General features: G+C 40.5%; 1 protein-coding gene across 1 annotated transcript in view; it reads left to right on the top strand.

Moving 5' to 3' along the window:
* The first annotated feature begins 2,218 nt into the window (after window positions 1–2,218).
* ctnnd2a (catenin (cadherin-associated protein), delta 2a) overlaps window positions 2,219–20,321 on the top strand; it is a 452,693-nt gene continuing 434,590 nt past the window's right edge. The window contains exon 1 of the mRNA XM_072689814.1: window positions 2,219–2,447. The gene's annotated coding sequence lies outside the window, so the exon portion shown is untranslated. The remainder of the gene's footprint in view (window positions 2,448–20,321) is intronic.

Below are 20,321 nucleotides of genomic sequence, written 5' to 3' on the forward strand. Positions count from 1 at the left end.
AGCACAGACACATACATGTTATTATTTTCAGAAGAAAATGTGATCATGCCACATGCCTGAGCTGACATTTAGTAACTAGCTGGCGAGCTTTTTTTTATCACTGGCGAGCTGTGTTAGTTACTGTTAATCAAATCATTTAAAAATAAGGCCATTCTAAATGAAGACAAGGATATCCAATAAATAACTGAACTAGTGCATCATTGCCTCACCTCATTGCCACACCCCTTTCTCACAGAATAACATCGAAAAAACACTGCAGATTTGACAAAACTGGCAAAATACTGCATGTGTAATTTACTTTCTGCTCCATTTACCTACATGGGACTGAGCGCCGTTAAAAGTTGTACTGCAGCCAGTCACCACTTTTCAACCACTATCGTCCAGTCCCCCCTTATACACAGTCTATGGCGTAACATCACAAAAGTGGCAATATAAGGAGTCTAATAAATTATGTTAGGGGGCCAGGTTGCCATTGCAACCCCTCAGTGAAACCGTCCTGCCTGCACTTCCATCAGTCACACCACAGATTTGTTTGAAGGCCCATGCTGTAGGTCGACGACCTTTCCAAGAAAACAAGAATGTGCTGCTAACCAGGGACAGTTTACCTGTGCTTCAAAAGCTCGAAACCTGTGTCCAATAACCAAACCCTTGCCACCTGAACACCTGGTCTCACAGATCACCAACGGGAGCCCCTGAATCCTAATTCTAACAGATGTGCAGCTTCACGCCAATCTCTGCACCTCTTCACGCTGGCCAGCAGGGGGCGCTTCTCCATTAAAAAACGCACCGGCCGCGCGCGAGGTAAAAGCATGAAGTAATGCATGTGGAACTTCCAAGAGGAGAGGACAATAGAGGATATGCCCCCCCCCCCAATCCCAGCCCGCTGTTCATCATTCAGACAGACCTGGTTTATAAAGCGAGACGTGAATAAACGGAGAGAGAGATGCTGAGTAGGTGTGATGATCTCAGCGTCATCACGTGGCACTTCAGATCAAACGATTTGATCAGTCGTTGCTGATGTAATGTTTAGCCTACATGCCTTCAAACAGTCATGTCTGCAATCATTTTAGTGACTTCACTAAAATAGTGAGCTGGAACAACGTGCAGAAGCAGCAGCAGGTCAGTGTAGAGGGGCGATAATGAGTGACGTCACCAAAGCCCAGGACAGCAGATATTACAGTTTAGGCGTTATGTGTAACAGGGATGACGTAATGAAGGTGTGCTTACTATTACATATACGTACATAAATACACACATATATGGAACATTGCTGTGAAGCTTTGATTGCATTCAGTCTCAAGAGCATTAGTAGCATCAGATCACGAGGGCCACTCCAGCTCATCTCAAAGGTATTGGACGGATGAAGCTCCATCACCTATCAGTGTGAACGTGAGCCTATTCCAAGCTGACCATCCATCCTTATCCGGTTGAATATAGGTTGTGACGTTCGGTGAGCAAAATTTTATGTCAGGACAACGTCTAATGCTACTGTCAGTTTGACGTAAAACAGCTGACGTCGATATTTTGTTGGCTTTGATGTGATGTTGTGAAGTTGTGTTGCTCAGTAGCCAAAAACCAACATCTTTCCAACGTCTCATGTCAGCGTCAAATTGACGCAAAATACCAACATTTAGTTGTGAGGTATGATGACCAAAAGCCAACGTCTGCTAAACGTCATAATGTTAAGGTTGAGAAAAATTGCGCAACATTAAAGGTCTACCTTGATATGATGCTTTTAAGTCATGGTGTTACCAAGTAACCAAAATTTCATAAACATTGGGCTCCTGCTGGGCACTGTAAGCTCACCATGCCCAGTGCCACGTGTTGGCAGTAAGGGTATCTAGCCACCAGTCCTAGTCAGTGAAGCAGTGGAGCTTTATTCTCTAGTGTGATGGAGCTCTATCCAGTACCTTTGGCATGAGCTGGGGTGGCGTTTGTGATGAAGAAAGAATCAGGGCCTGACCTCACTAATGCTCTCATGCCTGTATGCAATCAAATTCTCACAGCAATCTAGTCGAGTAAACCCTTACCAGAAATGCATAAGTTGTTGCTGCTGCAAAGGGCAGGATTTGCAGGTGTCTACAAACTTCTGGACATAGGTGGAAAGATACCCAAAGCCACCAGCAGATGTCCCTGTTCAGCGGTGCTGTGCTTTGTGCGTGCCAGTGTCTGTGTATGTGTATGTGTGTGCGCACGCCTGTGCATAACAGAGCCTGGCTGGGCAATGCAGCCTGAGCTTCTCAGCTCTGCCTCCGTTTGCCGCGCGCGTTCCCGTCCCTGCGCCCGGCGGGGCACGAGAGCACGGAGCCTCCGGAGCTCCATCACGGACTGATCGCGGAGGGAGAACGAAAGGAGCGGCGAGAGAGAGAGAGGAAAGAATAGAAGAGAGACACAGAGAGAGAGAGAGTGAGAGAGAGAGAGTGCGCCATTCTTTTGGATCTCGTTTGGTGAGTAAGTGTGTGATGTCGTCTCCTCTCACAGCTCGTGCTTTTCGGAGCAGCATTGGACACAGATACCCTGTGCAGGTTGTTGGGATGGGGAAGTCCTGCACGTCTTAGGCTTGTTGTTGGTGTGCGCATCTGGACCTCTTCCGCTGGAGGGGTCCACCTCTGGTGATGTTGGCTAGTTTTTGTTGTATTTAGTCAGATGTGAAGGCGTGGGGTAACGGGTGTGCGTGCACGCATTGCATTGCATCGAAGTAAATGTGGACAGAAAGCTGGAAGACTGAGGATAATGGGGATGTATGGACAGTATACAGCAATACAGCCATATATCGGTCAGCATTGCTCGGTTTAGAGAGTTTTCCCAATGATGGACGTCACATGCACATGATATGATGACCCCCATCCCTAATTAATAACACCTATAGTAGTTTTATGCTATATGAGCTATATGAGAGTGTAGTAGGTCTAGTACAGTATTGCAGTGGTACTGACTTTTAGTATTTTAATGGTATCCTGTAGTAAACTATAGCCTTGTCCGAATTTACCATCAGACTCCTGTGGTGTTCGTATAGATTGTTTTCCAGAGATGGCACCTACAGCTGCTGTGAAAGAACAGGAAAGTTGCATGACTTACTGTCCAAAATACATAACCACAGGTTCAGCATAAGCAATAAGGAGGCAATATACTGTTGTAGACATGTATTTCTACGTCAGCCTGTGCATTCCACCTGCTGAAGCCTTCACTGGCTTCTCCACATGCTCCTAGGTTCAAAGGAACGTAAAAAAAAAAAAAAAAAAAATCCCAGGTCACTGTAGACACCAGCTCCAAACCATCAGCCAGTCAGCGTGCCCCATTTCAGTGCCCTGTTAACACAACATCACGTCTCGCCCGTCAGCTGTTTGCTCCACTTTAATGATATCCGCGCTGGCCGTACTGTTGACTTGGAATCAGAGGCTGGCTCACATGTCCATTAAGTGAAAAGCCCTTTATGCTGCCACATTAATATTCAGAAGGGTTGCCCTTCACTTATGCGGGTTATGCACTGAACGGGTGATAGTTGTCTGACGGCTCAGCGCTGCAAAAGACCCTAATTGGTAATGGCAGTGAGCAGAGGTGATGTTAGTAGTAGCTGATCCCACTATTGATATAGTGAGTCATGTGTGAGGGCTGATCTGTGTGGTAATGTGTCTGCGAGGAGGATGATGGGGCTGGTCAAAGGCCAGGGAGCGCCACGCCACGCATGATTTCTGTTTTCCAATAAAAGGTGCTACGCATGCCAGTTTGACGGACAACTACAAGTGCCAGCTCAGTGAAGCTGTCTGGGAAACTGGCCTGAAAGTAGCGCGGGGGGTTGTGAGCATGAAAGGGCCAGACTGATTCCAAAACTTTCAATAACTGATTTTATTGGCCAATATGAACAAATGTGGTGAATGAGTTGATGGGTGAGGCCCATTGTTTTACCCTTTTTTTAGGGGTGGGAATCTTTAGGCAGCTCATGAGTCGATTCGATTATGATTCAGAGCGCTGCAATGCAATTATTAATCAATTATTGGTGAATCTTGAGACCTTTTTTCTATACAGGATAAGATTCTGTGGCAGCGGATGTCCACACATCAGGTTACAGCCTACAGTCCTACTATTTTCTTTAGTGATTCCGTGACTTCAGATTAGGTCTCGTTGTAGAGTGTGGGGCTCACTGTGTCAGTAAAATATCCTCCAGACGGGATGCTGTTGTGTCTTAGCGTTAAAGTGTGAAATGTAGTGTGAAATGTAGTGCGAAAGCCCTGATTCTCAACCACTGAATACGGACACAAATACTTGGCAGTTAAAGGTTTGTAATTGGCTTCGCCCTTTCCGAGTTGGGTCGAAGCTCTGACATTGCTTGTTTGACAGTCCTCTTGTTGGCAGCCCATTGCTGGTAACCACAGGACTATAAGCAAGTGATGTCAAAGCTTCTGCCCAACTCGAAAAATTCTATCATAGGGTTTATTCCCAAGGCATTTACCTTTATATACAGTACTGAAAAGTGAGTTCCATTGCCTTTACTAAAGAACCCCTTAAGAGTTTCATTTAATAACAAGATTTTGGCCTAAAATGCATGTTTTAAATGCACATTCATGGCGGGGAGGTACTTACAGAGATTTCTATGGCAAAATAGTTCCTAAAAAAAAACTGATAATGCATGCATAGGTTCACTAATGATTTAAGAAAATTGATATAATATTATATATATATATATATATATATATATATATATATATATATATATATATATACATATATATATATATATATACTTTTTTTTCACTGTTCTTCTCAGTACGTTTCTCTACATTTTGCATGAATCCATTCTCAATGACTTTGCTTTACTACATAAATGATGTTGATTGTTTTGCAAAATCTGTAAAAACAATGCTTTAAATGTGAATTGTCAGACATACCTGTCAATTCTCATTGTCAAATCAAATAAATAAATAAACTGGCATCATCAAGTCTAACATTGTCAATCTAAGTATCATAGTACAGCAAGCAAACATCATGTGGTGGTATTTTGCAAGGATTTTGGCTATACCGATTAATCCACAGGACCTTAATGTTTGCCGGTATTATCAGTGAACCGATCACAGTAGTATCAGTATGGCCCTGGACAGTAATTCTGTTCTCTTACTCCTTAACATTCGCTCTGCCAGATCACTTGGTCATATTGTGTTTTGGGTAATTGTCATTGTAGCTTCTGGTACGAGGAGCAAGCTGCCAAAAGGCATTTCTCTTGATTGTCTTCCACACCATCTAATCCCCCCTTCACTCCAAGGTTTTCACGGCAAGGCAGCATGCTAGAAAACTACCATGTGCTCGAAGACGAATATCAGAGCGAGGACTATTTTTTTTCGATGGTGCAGCGCTAGATTAACAGATGGACTTCATGCACGTCCCCCAGGCCCGTGTTGATGGGGAATAATCAACTTGCGGCCAGGTCATCAGGCACGCATGCAAGCTGCTGGATAAAAATGACAAATTCACAACATGTTGTGCCGTGATGTAATTATCATCAGTAACTCAGATGGTTCTTTCTGCCAAATTGATTCCAGTTGCTTGTCTGTATGCTAAAGTGCAGTATACAGTTAAGTGCCAGGCACTGATGCTTTGGGGCTGTCACAGGTTTCACTGTGCAGGTTAGGAATGACTTAAGTTATAAAGGGATCTGAAGACTAATTGAACACCCAAAAAGTAAAGACCTGCTATTTAACCACCAATCTCCCCATAGAATGAGGTGATATGAGCTGAAATTGATTTGACTGGTTATGATCATGGTATATACGGTTATATGTGTGTATATGGGTGTTTTAACTATATATATATATATATATATATATATATATATATATATATATACCTGAAGTTTAATACATTAGAAATTCATGCCTGGCATCCACATCACCTTGCTTCAGTGAAGAACAGAACACTTTCCTCATGGCCACTGATAAGAAAAAACAAGATTCCAAAGAGATCACATGTAAGGGAGCAGTTTAAATGATGGAATGATGAGAAATATGCCTCATCAAAATGTGTGATTTGATGCTGGTATATCATGCAGGTGCCACAAGTTTAATGAGGCATCTTAAATAAATAAGTATAGTAAGCCTTACCTCTTTGCCATCTGTACTCCAACTCAATCCATGAATTCAGCAAGCTCTAGGTACTGGGTGACGTTTTTAACAGTTTAATTTTAATGTTTTAATTTTAAGACCGGTTGCATGTACATTATCTCTCGAAGGTCTTATGCTCGGAGATGATATATGAAAGGTAGAGGATAGAAATGGCATTAAGTCCAGGTCAAGCTTGATGTATCTTGCTAACAAGCTTCCTCCACTGGTGAGCACTGACGAGCTTAACAAGGGTGTCATCTTTTGCTATCTCATTAAGCTTGAACTGAGATCATTGCTACTGTGAGAGAGGCGTGTACTCTAATGCACAGTTACTTAGGCAGCCAAAGAGTTAACAAGATGAAGACCTTGATTCTCTCATGGACAACCCATTAAATTACCGGCCATAATTGGCACTCATACACTGTATTGAGAGCGCAGACTATATAATGTACTCTTGTAGCGTAATCAGATGTGTAATATGCGTGAGTTTGCCCATATTTCTATAACAAGGAGGAAAGCTCTTTTGAAGAAAATAGTCTCACTGAAGAACGTAATTACAACTTATGCACCCTGAGTGGGGAGACGATGTTTATCGTGTTTGCGTTCCTGAGTTAGCATCGTGACATTAATGTAAGGGCCCTTTGATATGGAAATAATATGAGTAGCGCATCACTATAAGAATGTGTAATTTCTCTGATATTTCGAGGTTTAATCCAATATATTCGGTTTACTTTTGCAAGATGGGGAGAAAATAACGACTACAGAAGCATCTGGGTCTGGTTTTAAATGTCAGTGCTTCTAAAAATACAGGTGCCAAGAAGGGCTTCTTGTGTGTAGCTGTAGAAGAACCACTGTAGATCTCCTTTAGATTTCCTGAAGAAACCTTTAGTGGATGGAGAAATCAAATGTGTGAGTGTAGGAATGACCATGTGATGTAAAGGTTAAAAGAAGAGCTCTTGGCTTGATATAGAACCTTTATATTGTGTGGATCTTTAAGTAGATCTGAAGTTTTATTCAAAGAAGAAGAGTATTTTCCAGACCTGGTTCCGTTGGGAACCTAAATATGTTCCTGAATTTGTTTTTTCTATTTTTAAAGAGTGACTTTCATTACACTATGATCACTGCATGGCATTGTGGTTTCAGAACATAGTACAGACCTCCATACTGAAGGGTCTCCATACTGACATAAACAGTTCTAAAGTTTTCTTAAAGATGACAAAGTGTTTAGCACAGAATGACGTTTACTCTGAGATCATCTTCAGTACTATTCAGTGAACAGCGCCGCAAACAACCTTTACCTTTTATCTTTCGATCACAAAATCTGCTTCAGAGGCTAGATTCCCTCGGGTTTGCGTGGCTTTCATTTATTCTGCGTTGTTTTATAAGGTGTGGATGCTACCAATGTGTGAAATTAAGTATTTGTGAGGAGTGAATGGATGAGCAAGGCTTACCCCTCCATCTCCCTCACTGCCAGATAGGCTCAGTATTTCTCTAGTGTGAGATGAAACAGCAATGGGGAGAAAGTGACATTGCAGTATTTTAGGTTTTTGCAAGAAATATCTGTGGCCAGAGAATGTGACTTGAGTCAGCAACTTGCATGTTGACTCATTCGCGCCTGAACTCGAGACTTAAGACTTGTAAAACAACTAAAAAGTCATGAAGCAACATTCTGAAGCAAGTGTAAATTAAAGTAATAGAATGAAAACATGTTGATGTAGATTGACTTCAATGGCGTCTCTGTCGTTGCCATTCCAGGCCCAGCACGGCAGCCACTGCACTGCGGACTCTCACAAGACTGATATTTGTGACAAAATCCTGTAATATAACTGCATCACATGGTTCTTTCACTTCAGATGCCATGATGTCTGTATCTCTCAGCGTGTCACGCCAGTGTACTGTGTGTTTATAAGGGGGTGCTCAGCAAATCGGGACTTGCAATTACCTTTACAGTGGTATAAAAGTAAAGTACACTCTCAAATTGTAGGGAGAGCCTAGATATGAAAAACACCAGTTCTCACATAGTGCTGCCTTAAATTGCTAAAACTGTTCATTTCCTGTCCTTAGATGTGGGACTTTCATAATAGAAAGGGCTTCTGTTTGCAGGACACAAAAAGACCCTGTTTACACCTGTTCACGTCATGTGACTAGTATCTGGATTCTAGATTTTAGCCATGTGCATTTACACTTGGTAGTCAGATATGTCTCTGGTTAATCAGAATGATTGCTGAGTGGGACGAAATATGCAAATTTGCTTGTTGGGCTGCAATTATTAGTGTTTTTTGGTTGTGCTTGGAGAGGTTATGGCTGACAAACGTGTCTTGGAGGGATGGATGCTGTTTGAGTGATGGGATTTGTATCTGGTTTAAATGAGTCTTGTGTGTGTTTACGCTTGCTTTTTTACATGGCTTGATCTTATCCAGATATAATCCTGATTCTCGAGATGCAAGTGACCAGATGTAAACAGGGTCAAAAAAGTGCCAGGTGTAGAAAGGCACAACACATTGCAACGTCTGGATAGTTTGTAATTTGGATGTTTGATGTTTGTGACCTCACGAAAATATTGCAGCCCATATAAAAACTATATGTAGTGAACTAGGGCTTGGCAATATGACCATATTTCATCGTATGGTGATAAATGTTGTTATTGTAATGCACAATATGCTTTTTTAAAGCATATTGAGGATGTCATCAGTGCTTAAAGAACACTGACCAACTGCATGTTCCATTACAAAGGGTGTAATTAGACTGGTACTCAGTATGGGTGAGTATTTCTATAGTAGTTTTTAAGAATCTGTCGCTACTGATGCATTTTGTCCATAATCACGTGTATCACGATAAATATCATGTATTTTGAAAATGCCTTTAAATATTGTCAGGGACTCGGTACCTTGCCCTCCCCCGAGGCGATCCCGAGCCGCCGCCCACAGGCCCAAATAAGGACTTCCTGTTTGTTTCAGTTGATTCATGTTCATTTGTGTTGATTCATGGTTCATGTGTTTCACCTGGGACTGGGGGTACTTAAGGAGCTTCAACCCCTTGATTCTCTGCCAAGAACTGACTCATCGGGAATCCCTACGACGCCCTTCAGGTCAGCTCTAGTTCTCGACTCACTTTCAGGAGTAGGTCTCCCGTCAACTCTCGTGGCAAGCGTGGCACGCTTGCTTCTTGTCCAGGTTTCCAGGCAATCCACGTTCAAGCAAGGCGACCCACGTTCACGGCAGCACGCTACATATTCAGGTTAGGTTGGCCTTGCCATTTGGTCTAGCGGCTGGTTCCCCAGCTACCCATCTTTTGTTTATTGGAGCATCTAGCATCTAGCCTCTGTTAATGCCCCTTAGCCCAGACTCTGCCTGTTGTTTATTGTTTAACCCCTTGTTGCTGCTCACGTTTTTCACACTCCTTGTGTTTATGCTTGTTTTGGTTAATAAACCCTTTTGCTTTGATCTCCATCTCTGCGAGGGTTCATCCCTCTAGGTCTGGCATGACATGCCATGACAAATACCACAATATAATATTTTTACCATATTGCCCGCATTCTAAATGTTTATATAATACATTAAGTTTTTCATGATATGAGCCCTTCAAGAATTGAAGCATTGTGTAGCTCTACTGTGGTGTTCATGAAGCCTTCTAGATGTACAGAAATGCTGAAGAGAATGTACTGTTTGAATGACTTCAGAGAGGTGCCATGTGTGCCTCTTAATGTGTCCTTATGTATTACGGCAATGCATTTGCATATTGTTTTATGTTTGTTCTGCGAAAGGGTTGGACGTGCTCTGGGTTTTAATTGGGACAAGTGCGGCCTTTCTGGCCCACAGGGACATAAAGCTGAAGTTTCATAAGCGTAATGAAACGCCTTTCAGATACGCCGTCTCATTTTCAAACAGTGCAGGGAGATGGCTTTTAGAAGACACACTGACCAACTAATCCTCTTTTGCTGAGTCACTGTTGGCTGTGTATGTGCGTATATGTGTGTGTGTATTGACTTTTCGATGGGAGGATGAGAGGATGTAAGAATTAAAGAACAAACTGTGCGCTGTGCCAGCAATGATGCAGTCTGAAGATTGATTGTGGATGAATTCTTCACATTGGACATGCCTCATACTCTTGAAGTGGTATTCCTCAGTGAACAAACCCCTTAGGGAGGACAATGTGAAGAATCAGATTATATCACTGTATGCTTTCTGCAATCTGGGTCAGATGCCAATATTAAATATGTATCTTACCAAAACATAAAAATATATAAAAGGTAACAAGCAGGACAATATCTAGATTATCATTACAAAGAAAACACTGTTTTCCAGTTTTTAGCAGACACCCCTTGTAATAAAGACTTCTTTAGGTCAACTACTTTAAGTTTCCCCCATTGCTGACAAAGATGTGCAAATACACACGCACAGCTTGTCTACTCCCTGAAGAGAAATATTGCCAATGGAATAGGACTCTTCGGAGCAGGTAAACATGAACCTATGCCTAATGCCAGATGTGGGCTAGAGGGGTATAAACCCCCCCAGCATTGAGCTGTGGAGCAGTGGAATTATGTGTTCTCTGGAATTATGGTTTTCCATCTAATACATTTGGGATGATTTGGGGAGTTGGGGATGAGGTCATCTAACATTATGACCTCACCAACGCTCCTGTCGCTAAATGCAATCAGATCTATAAGAAGAGTCCATAAGAAACAATGAAAGGGCAGGTGTCCCTATCCTTTGTCTATAATAATAGAATGCCAATTTGTATATGGTTACAAATACAGTACAATTAATAAAATGTGAAACATCACCTACCAATTCCACTCTACTCAAATACATGACATGGCAGTTATCTGCCTATTGATATGATTGTCATATGATATAGTACTATTTGTGAGATATGACTACCTCTCAGTTCTCAATCCCCTAGCACCAGGGGCAGAGCTTCTCAGGTTTGGCTGCCTATTGTGTGTTATTTTAACCATCAGGCCAAAATTATGAACTATAAATTATGAACTATAAATACAGTGTGTGTTTCTGTAGTTTGGGTAATGCAGATACATTGGTGGAAGTTTCAGTGAGGTCAGGTCAAATAAAATGCCTACAACTTTTGTCACCTTTCCCTACAGATTTCACCTGTTCAATTCTACAGTAACTCACCTCATTCAGCTAATGAAGACTTATGAAGAAGTCAGTAATTAGCTGGATCAGGTTGGATAGATTAGGCTAGGAGTTAAAGTCTGGTAGATCTCCAAGAGCAGCGTTGGTGACCTGCAAGCCTAAGCAGTTTGGTTCACAGCCCTAATCCAACACACCTGGTCCAATTAATGATGGCCTATGGGAGCATCTGGAAATTAAAGTAAGGTATGTTGGAAGTAAACGCTCCAGGGTGGTAGAACACTAAGACTGGAACTGGGCGTCACTGCTCTAAGGCAGTGGTTCTCAAGGCAGCCTTCAGGGATAGTGCAAAATTGTGTTCCAACCCAACTCAAAATTCATAGGAATAGAGCAAAAATGTGAGAATTGGTCTGAGGACTACTGCTCTAATCATATCTCCCCCATGTTGATGTAGTTTATAATCATGGAGGTGTGCCATAGCATCAATTCTATTCTGAGGAACCTATTTAGGGAAACTTGACCACCTCATAAACACAGAAATCTATTCACACACACACACACACACACACACGTGTGTTTGTACATATCATATTATGTGACTGAGCCCCTTGCCTTTTTGTCTGAATAAGAAAAGCCTGGCATATTATGCAGTAATTCTTCTCACACCCCACACTGGAAAGTGTTTATTAAGCCTTCTATTTTTAGGATCTTATTTTAAGCAGTGCACAAAATTTGATGCCTCAGGAGACACCTCCCTGTGAGGTCACTGATTGGCAGTTGAGCTCTGCTCTGTGGGGGAGAGATGAGAATAGAGAATAGCTTTTGTTTGCAGCTATTTAAACAGTGAGCTGCGAGCTAAGTTGGTGTTTTATAGGTTGTACTATTAATGGAGTACCACCGACTTCATTGGCTTCTTTGATCTTGATGATGCAAGAATTACACTGGCAAGCTTGCTGTTATGTGGGTGAAAGTGAGGCATCAATATGTGCCTTAAATAGCATTATTAATTAATTATTTTTTGCATAGTGAGTTTTAGAGCTTTGGTCAGTCTTGCTGTCTTTTATGAGGCCCTGGGCTTCTCTTATAATAAAAACAGAAGATACATAAACTTAATACATGATACACTGTGTACTGTAGGGGGTGTATCAAACCTTTTTCTGATACAGATGCAAGAAGGAAAATGCCAGCATTTGTTTTATTGATATTTTTTTGCCAAACTTTAATTGCAAAATCAAGACAGCAGTGCCTGGTGAAAGCGTAATTAAGGGGGCTGTATCCAATTTTTTTTCCATTGTTGTTTTTTCTTTATTCCCTGGTGTTTTAGGTACAAAAAACAGTCATTTATTTTTTATAACAATTTTCCAACCACTCTTTATCTCCTAAAACAGCATATTTTTGTTACTATTCCTTTAAAATATAGACCTATATTCAATATTGGTATCAGTCTAAACTCACTGGATCGTGATACCGGAAGAAAAGAAAGTATAATCCGATCCACTACCCTAAAATATCACGTAAATGCAAGTTCAAGCCTACATGGCAGTATTCTAGCCTTCTTCTAGAGTAACTTACAGACAGACACACATATTATAACAATCAGCAAGACTTACTCTATCTAACCATGTTTTTATAGTCTTTATAAACAACCACTTTAATTGCAAGTAAATTTATGATCAAAACATGGTCAGAATTGTACAATTATCTAAATTCCATGAATCCATTGCATGTCTGTCTGTCTCTTATAAATTCTTCCTATTTATTTGGCAAATAAAGTTAAAAACACACAAAATTGGCTTAAGGGTGTAAGGGTGCACCTTAATTTCCATATATGGACTGGGGAGTGTATGGGAAAAAATGTTTATAAGCTACATCAAACCTTTGTGTTTGTCTCTCTCTCTCTCTCTATATATATATATATATATATACGACCATTTCAGTGTGTGTAAAATATGCCTGATATCAAAGATATTTACACAAAAAAAGTAATATTAATAATTGTATCATGACACCCCTAGTAATGACACACAGTTGATTTAACACTTTGTGGCAGGAGAACAGAAATAGAAGAAGGAGCACATATCTCTCTCTCCCTGGTCCTGCCCTGCAGGCTCTTACAGTGGCATTGCCAGCAGGGGGCACACAACACTCCACCGGCTGACTGATTACCCCCTCTCTCTCAAGGGGGCAACCTGCACAGCCACGCTTCAGTGCCTATAATTATCATAGATGGGGCTATTTTTCCCAACCATTTGCCTTCACCACACCCATTTCTATGCCTGTGCACTTTCCCATCAAAACAGAGAGAGACCAGGCACTCTAGGGAGGCAGAACCTTTTGACCCCGGGGCCGCTAAGTGTTTTGACCCACAGTGTGTGGAAACAACAGAGGAAAGCCTTGGGTTTACAGGTACACAGTAGGTCTACACAAAACACTAGTATTGCTGCATATTGCAATTGTAATATGACTTATATGCAGTATATTAACAGTGCATTGATATCATCATCATTAATATAGTTTTGTGGGTCACATGAACACTCTGAATGATCAAAACAAGCAGATAATACTCATTGGGGGCTATGACTGGCCAAGATGCTCAAAGCCAGAGTAAATAAACACTGTGATTGGTTAGAGGGCTTATTTGCACATTGCACCCTTCACCGAAATTGAACTGCACTGTGCAAATAAGCCCTCTAACCAATTACAGTGTTTATTTACTCTGTGCCTTGAGTAGTGCAAAGGCCCCTAGATGGTCACTCAAATACATCATTTTTAGAAGATTTGACTCGATTCTAACATTTTTCTGCTGTTTTTAAATGTGACCTTAAGGTTAGAACTTAGGATCAGAAGGTTGCTGGTTTGATGCCCAGGACAGGCATTTATGGCTGAGGTGCCCTTGAGCAAAGCACCTAACCCCCAATTGCTCCCCAGGCACTGAGGTGGCTGCCCACTGCTTTGGGCTGTGTTCTCACTGCCCCAATCACCAGTGTGAGTGTGTGTATGTGTATGTGTGTGTGTTCACTGCCACAGATGGATCAAATGGGAAGGTTGAATTCCATTGTACTGCTGTGTGCTTAATATTTATTGTCTGTATTCGACTGGGGGTGAGCAGGGCACAATATCGCCTAGAGTAAAATATAAAGCTGGATATTTGATGGAGAAAATGAAGTTTAACTGGAACATGCTTTTGGTCAGTATTATATATTCCCATTGCATTGTCATCTACCAATTCTGACAGTAATCAGACAGATATTTCTCTGAAGTAGAGTTGCATGAGGAGATAAATAGTTCAATACTTTACCAGTTCTTCTGCAAACAGTTCAGTAGTCTACCTTTTTTAATACATTCAGATCTGTGTTCACATCAGCTAGCTCCATTATTTTGTCTGCATTTAAAAAAGGTGTGTGAATGTGTTTTTTTTGTAGTGTTGCCACAGACAAATACATTTGTGAGGAATACAGTGTGTGAGTGTGAAGATTTTAAAGAACTTCCAACAATAACTCATCCATACCAATTAAAAACATACAGTCTAAGCAAAAAGAGGTTCTAATAGTCCTGACAATTTACTGACATTAGCAGTAATGGAACTATTTTTGGTGTAACCTTAAATAGGGCTGCAAGAACTATTTTGATAATTTACTAATATATTGATGATCAAAGCGAATAATTGATTATTCAAATTACAAATCGCTCAATTAACCAAATAACTCTTATGTAGCTATCAGCCCTTAAAATTAGCTTGAGGTTGTTTTATTTATTTGCTAACAAACAATGAGAACAATAAAGATTTAAAAATCACTGTTTTAATGGACTTCCTGCTAATATTAAATATCCAATATCTTTTTCTGTCACATTTTAAATTTGGGGATGTACAAAGTAGCAGCAATAAAACTAAACTGAACCAGTTTTCAGTTCATCAGTTTCACCAAACTTTTCAGATCAGCAAAAATGGCGAAAGAGAGACAAACGTGAGATGGTAATTTTAGCTTTCAGTTTTAAATTGGATTTTGAAAATGGATTATGTGTTACTGCTACGTTTGTATTAGGGACTGTTATTTTGACACGGCCTGGCTGGAGCCACGTCATCCCTCCTCCGCTCATGCCGATTGGCTCTTTGTTAAAGGGCGGTACTTTATGCGTAAGCAGATGCCATGTGGAACATTACGAGAACTCCTGTTCAAAGTTTAACCATTGACCAGTCTCCTCATATATAACGTCTCTGGATTGACTTACTTGAGGATTTCTCCTTTTTACTCTCAGCTCGTGTCCAAATGAGACTCCCACATATTACACTAATAGAACTCTACTCTCCACTCACACACAAAGCGATGTCTCTGCATGTGTGTGGCCGTGTTGCTTTACAGCTCTAACTGTAAGCAATAACTAGCTCCTCATCCATTGCATCCAGTGAACCCTATCTATAGGGTTAGCTTTACATTTACACACACAGATTTTAGCTGAACAGTTTGCAAAGACATTTGTATTGGAAATAACATGTAATATGTAATAATAAAATGGAATCAAATTGTGATAAAATGTATGATTTTATGATGCCAGCAAGTTTCTTAAAAAATCAGAATCACAGTGCATGGTTGTAAGGTCAGAGCCTTATGCCCCGGGACTGTTTTGCAGGCCAGATCGCTTGGGGAAGAGCGGTGGTCACTGGGAGAGCATCACAGGAGCAGTCAGTGCGAAACTGTGGCAACCATTAGCAGCACGGTTACCATGACATCAGTCCACCAGCACAGCAGGGCTTCCCACTGCTCCGCTGGGAGACGACGGTGGGCGTTGTCGTAGCGACAGGAACGAGGATGAGCGGGTGTTAGCCAGCAGGACTACAGAATAAATTGTTTGTTAATTGTTATCACAATTTTGGCCTTTGCAATATGATGTCCCAGATGGCAGCAATATGCAAATGAGACTGTAATAAATGTTAAAGTTTTTTTTCTGTGGGATGTGAGCATCCTGACCAACCTCAGATGGTGGGGAGGAGTGTTTCTGTGAGTGCTTGGATGGATCAAGGCATTCAAATGATCCAACAAAGACGAACCACAATCACAATATGAAGCTAGTTAATAGAGCTGTCCTGATTTCTCAATTAAACAGGATTACTGATTGATATATGTCTTCTTGATGAATCAATAGTGATTAGCTGGCCATTTACATGATGACAATGCATATTTTAATGTTTCTATGTGTTAGAAACATAGCCTGATGGACATACTCATTTGTATGCATTTTTAACATAGATCCAGCCCTTTGTCCGCTCCTTCCTTGGCCAGGGTCACGGGGGGGTCAGGAACCTACCTGAAATCATTGAGTGCAAGGTGGGAGGTGTGAAAAAATAAGCACCTGGAGGAAACTAACACTGGCACAGAGAGAACACCAAACTTCTTAAACAGTGACTGTGGGTGGTTAGCATAATGGGTAACAGACTCCACATCTAGGCAAACACGCCACAATACACCAATAAAAGTCCTTCGATGAAACTCCATTCTTCTGCCTGTGAAACATGTTTCAAAGCTGTTCTGGATAAAGTGTCAGCCAGATGCCAAAAATGTTCACCCACAACGCCAAGCACCTGGAAATATGTCCGCTCCAAATCTTTCAGATACCAATATTGTACGCTTAATCATCAGCAGATATGATGCTCTATTGAGCTTTAAAATTAAGTCATTTTATCACTTCACATAACCCCTCAGACCCTGTAGCCCACACTTCTTCACTTTTATAACTCAAATTTTGTCATAATTAGCATCAGTTTCATAGGCTGTAACATAGAACCCTGTGGGACTCCACAAGATATACTACTTTAGACTGTAATAAAAAGAAAATCACACTTGTTTCTGCCTAAGGATTAATAACAAAATAGTAAACCTGGGGGTCAAGGGGTTAAGATGAGCATCTAAAAGTTGGCTATGATGTTCAAATTATTCACATAGCTTACATAATCAAATCACACAGTGCAAGTGTGTGCTGTCTCTAATTTTGGACACAGTCAACGTTTAACCACATTTTAAAATAACAAATTAATGTATCATAGCTACAGAATAACTCTAATGTACAATTATACTTTGAATTTGTATGAATGGAAATCAAAACCATCTTCTATTTTAGACTCTTCACATCAGCCTTACCTGGATATTAATGCAACTTGAAGAAGTTGCCTATGTTAAATCATGCATCATATCTTTGAAGGCTCCTTGAAAAAAGCACAGAATAATAAAAAAAAACATAATACTTTTATATTTTTTGGAAATAAATTCATACATCAACAATTTCTGTTCATTTTAGCGGCATTAAGTCAAAGGTTTGAACTGCTTGAATCGACACTCAAGACACTCAACACTTATCTTAGACTTGTCTTATTCTCGGCCATGTGTTTTTACCAAAATTAGCCTCTCAATCAGCTGGTTCTCAACCAAGACCAACTACTGTTTTTTTTAAAAATCTATTTTTGTTTGTAGTATCTTTCTTTAACTGTCGCCAACACACACTGACTCATACTCCAATTACTCAAAACCCACATCACTGCAAAAGTGTTTGATTTAGCCACCTGGACCAGAAAAAAAACATCTATGTGGTTGTGGGGAAAGATATTTTATTATGATTTGAATTTGAAAAGTTGTTATTGTTTTGTATACAGTGTTGTTTTGTAGTGCAGACTCTAACCTGACGGTAGAGAAAGTAAATTGAATGTAATTGTATGTTCTATGTAATTATACAGTGGTGCACTGGTAGTTCACTTTTAAAGCAACATTATGTATATAACATTTTTATCTTATTAGTCCACATGCTTTCATTGACGGTTCTGTATCTCAGCTTGTCCAGAAATGTTGCTTAATTTACACCTCCTGACTGTAGGGGGAACCCAGGAGCAAGGAATGCCAATTCTCACATATTGCTGCTTTAAATGGCTCCACCGAACAGTTTGAAAAGACCAATAAATCTGCACTGGAAGTGGCACTCTCTCTTGCCTTGATCTTGACTAGTTATATTTATGGACTTGTCTTGAGCTCAACAAAAGTGCTTGATGAAAATGTCCTTAAGATTATAACGTTTGACTGTAAGTGTTCACATCCCAGGATTTAAACAACTGTATTCCCATGTTAACAGCTGGATGATCTGCACATATCCTTACATGATGTGGTCTCATTCCTACATGTGTACTTATGACAAGGAAATCAAGCCAAACTGCATAATTGTTTGTAGACCGCTCTACCGTATGCTTTGTCCTATTCATTTTATTACTTGGGCTTGACGGTTCTTTTTCTGGATGTTGTAAAAACCTAACCTGCTAACATTACTATTTTAGGTACTGTTTTGAAGTGTTTGGTCAATGTGCCCTGACCTTGAGCTAGTATTTGGTTGGTATCGAATTCCACAATTTAACATGATAGCAACTTGCCCTGGCTCAACTCATCAAGTCTGGGTTTCTCAAAAGCTGTTAAGCACAAAGATCATTGTAAGATAAGTGGTAGAGTGAGCATCACATTAAAGTGTCTGGAATTTAGGATGATCTTAATACTACAAAGCTTTTGAGATACTGGGCCCTGTTCATCATTAGGTTTACTGTGTGGTAGATCAGGGACATCTTCCGCTATCCTGTGCTGAATTCTGTCCAGTTGGGCCTTCCTGTCATATCAGATTCATTTCTAACATCAAATGAGACATCCAAGGAATAAAACAGTTAAAAATGGCCAACCTTACATATAGGCTCAGATCAATGAACCCCCTCCACAATTTATTGTGTTCTGTAATGGGTTAGTTTATGTCTGTAGTCTTCATTTGCTTTCTTCATTAGCTTCTATGAGAAAATGAGACACTCTTTAAGTGTTGGATGAAGATGTTTCCAGGGGAGAAATTGCATTTAACCTTTGCCCCTTACCTTCACTGTTACATTCTCTCTAGCCTCCTGCCAATAGCTGTCCAACACTCCTCGGTTTCTTAGAATATGACAAAGGAAGTGCCATTCTTGTCAGAGAGGCAATATTGTGCAGCCAGCACGGTGTGATTATTGAATTTATCTCTGCAGAGAAAGAATTTGGGTCCGTTCTTCTGGTCTTTGTCTAAATGTGCGTGTTTCAACAGCGATAAGCCAGAGAAAGGGTTGTAGTGGTGACTCAGGATCCTTTTGGTTAGACACTTCTTTTCAGTGCTGGAATCAGGTCGACCTTGGAGATAATACAGGGCCTTGTCCCTGTTTTTCACATCCGAGGACAAACAGATTATATTCCCCAAAGGCCCGACTGAATATTGGGGCTGTAATCCCCGCACCCACTGCACCATCAAATTCACTCAATCTTCCTTCAGCACTCTCTTGTCTTCTTAGCACCAAAAATGAGCTGGCCACTTCTGCCATATTAACATATATTCTCAGTTCTCATTACTAAAAGGGGTTTCAGAGCTTGTTCCGGTTGGACATGGCCGAGAGAATTGTTTGGTTAATGACATTTTGCAGAGAGACTGTCACTTTGAGCCCCCCAGAGGGCAGCAGGAGATGAAGGTTTGATCCCTCTTCTCCTGTCCTGGGCTGTGATGGCAATGACACTGTATGCAGATGCAGCTATCAGTGATAGTCTCTGTGTGTGACTTGGTCAGGGCCCTACACTTAGATTTTTGTAGAAGCACTAGTGTCACTTTCTTAAAGCTGCCATATTATGGAAAACCATATTTTCCTTTTTTTTTAATTATAGTTTGATACCCTCTATATATGGAAACACTGTTTTGAATTCTCAGATTTACATATATATTTGCTGTTCAGATTACAATAGTTTGGCTCCATTCTTTCGTATTGAAATAAAAACAAGATGTTTAGTTTTAAGAAATAAAGAAAGGCTGGAATAACTAGACCTCTGGATTTTTTTGAAAATAAATGGATAAATTACATGAATAAAAATTTGTTCTTCCATGTCATGGGTGGAGAACACTAGTCATTGAGAGGCGAATTCCTATAATTTTCGTGAATTTCTACTAAACCTAACTCATCCCACTCCAGCAGTTAATGACCAGGTTTATTTGTTGTGCCAGAGCAGAGAAATCATCAAAACTGCGATGGATGTTTTTTATTAACATATTCCTTTTTTAAGATGGACAAGGAATCAAATCACTTTAATATTTTTAATGAATACTGCGAATATAA

This window comes from Salminus brasiliensis, chromosome 1, assembly GCF_030463535.1.
Source record: "Salminus brasiliensis chromosome 1, fSalBra1.hap2, whole genome shotgun sequence".
Taxonomy (NCBI): domain Eukaryota; kingdom Metazoa; phylum Chordata; class Actinopteri; order Characiformes; family Bryconidae; genus Salminus; species Salminus brasiliensis.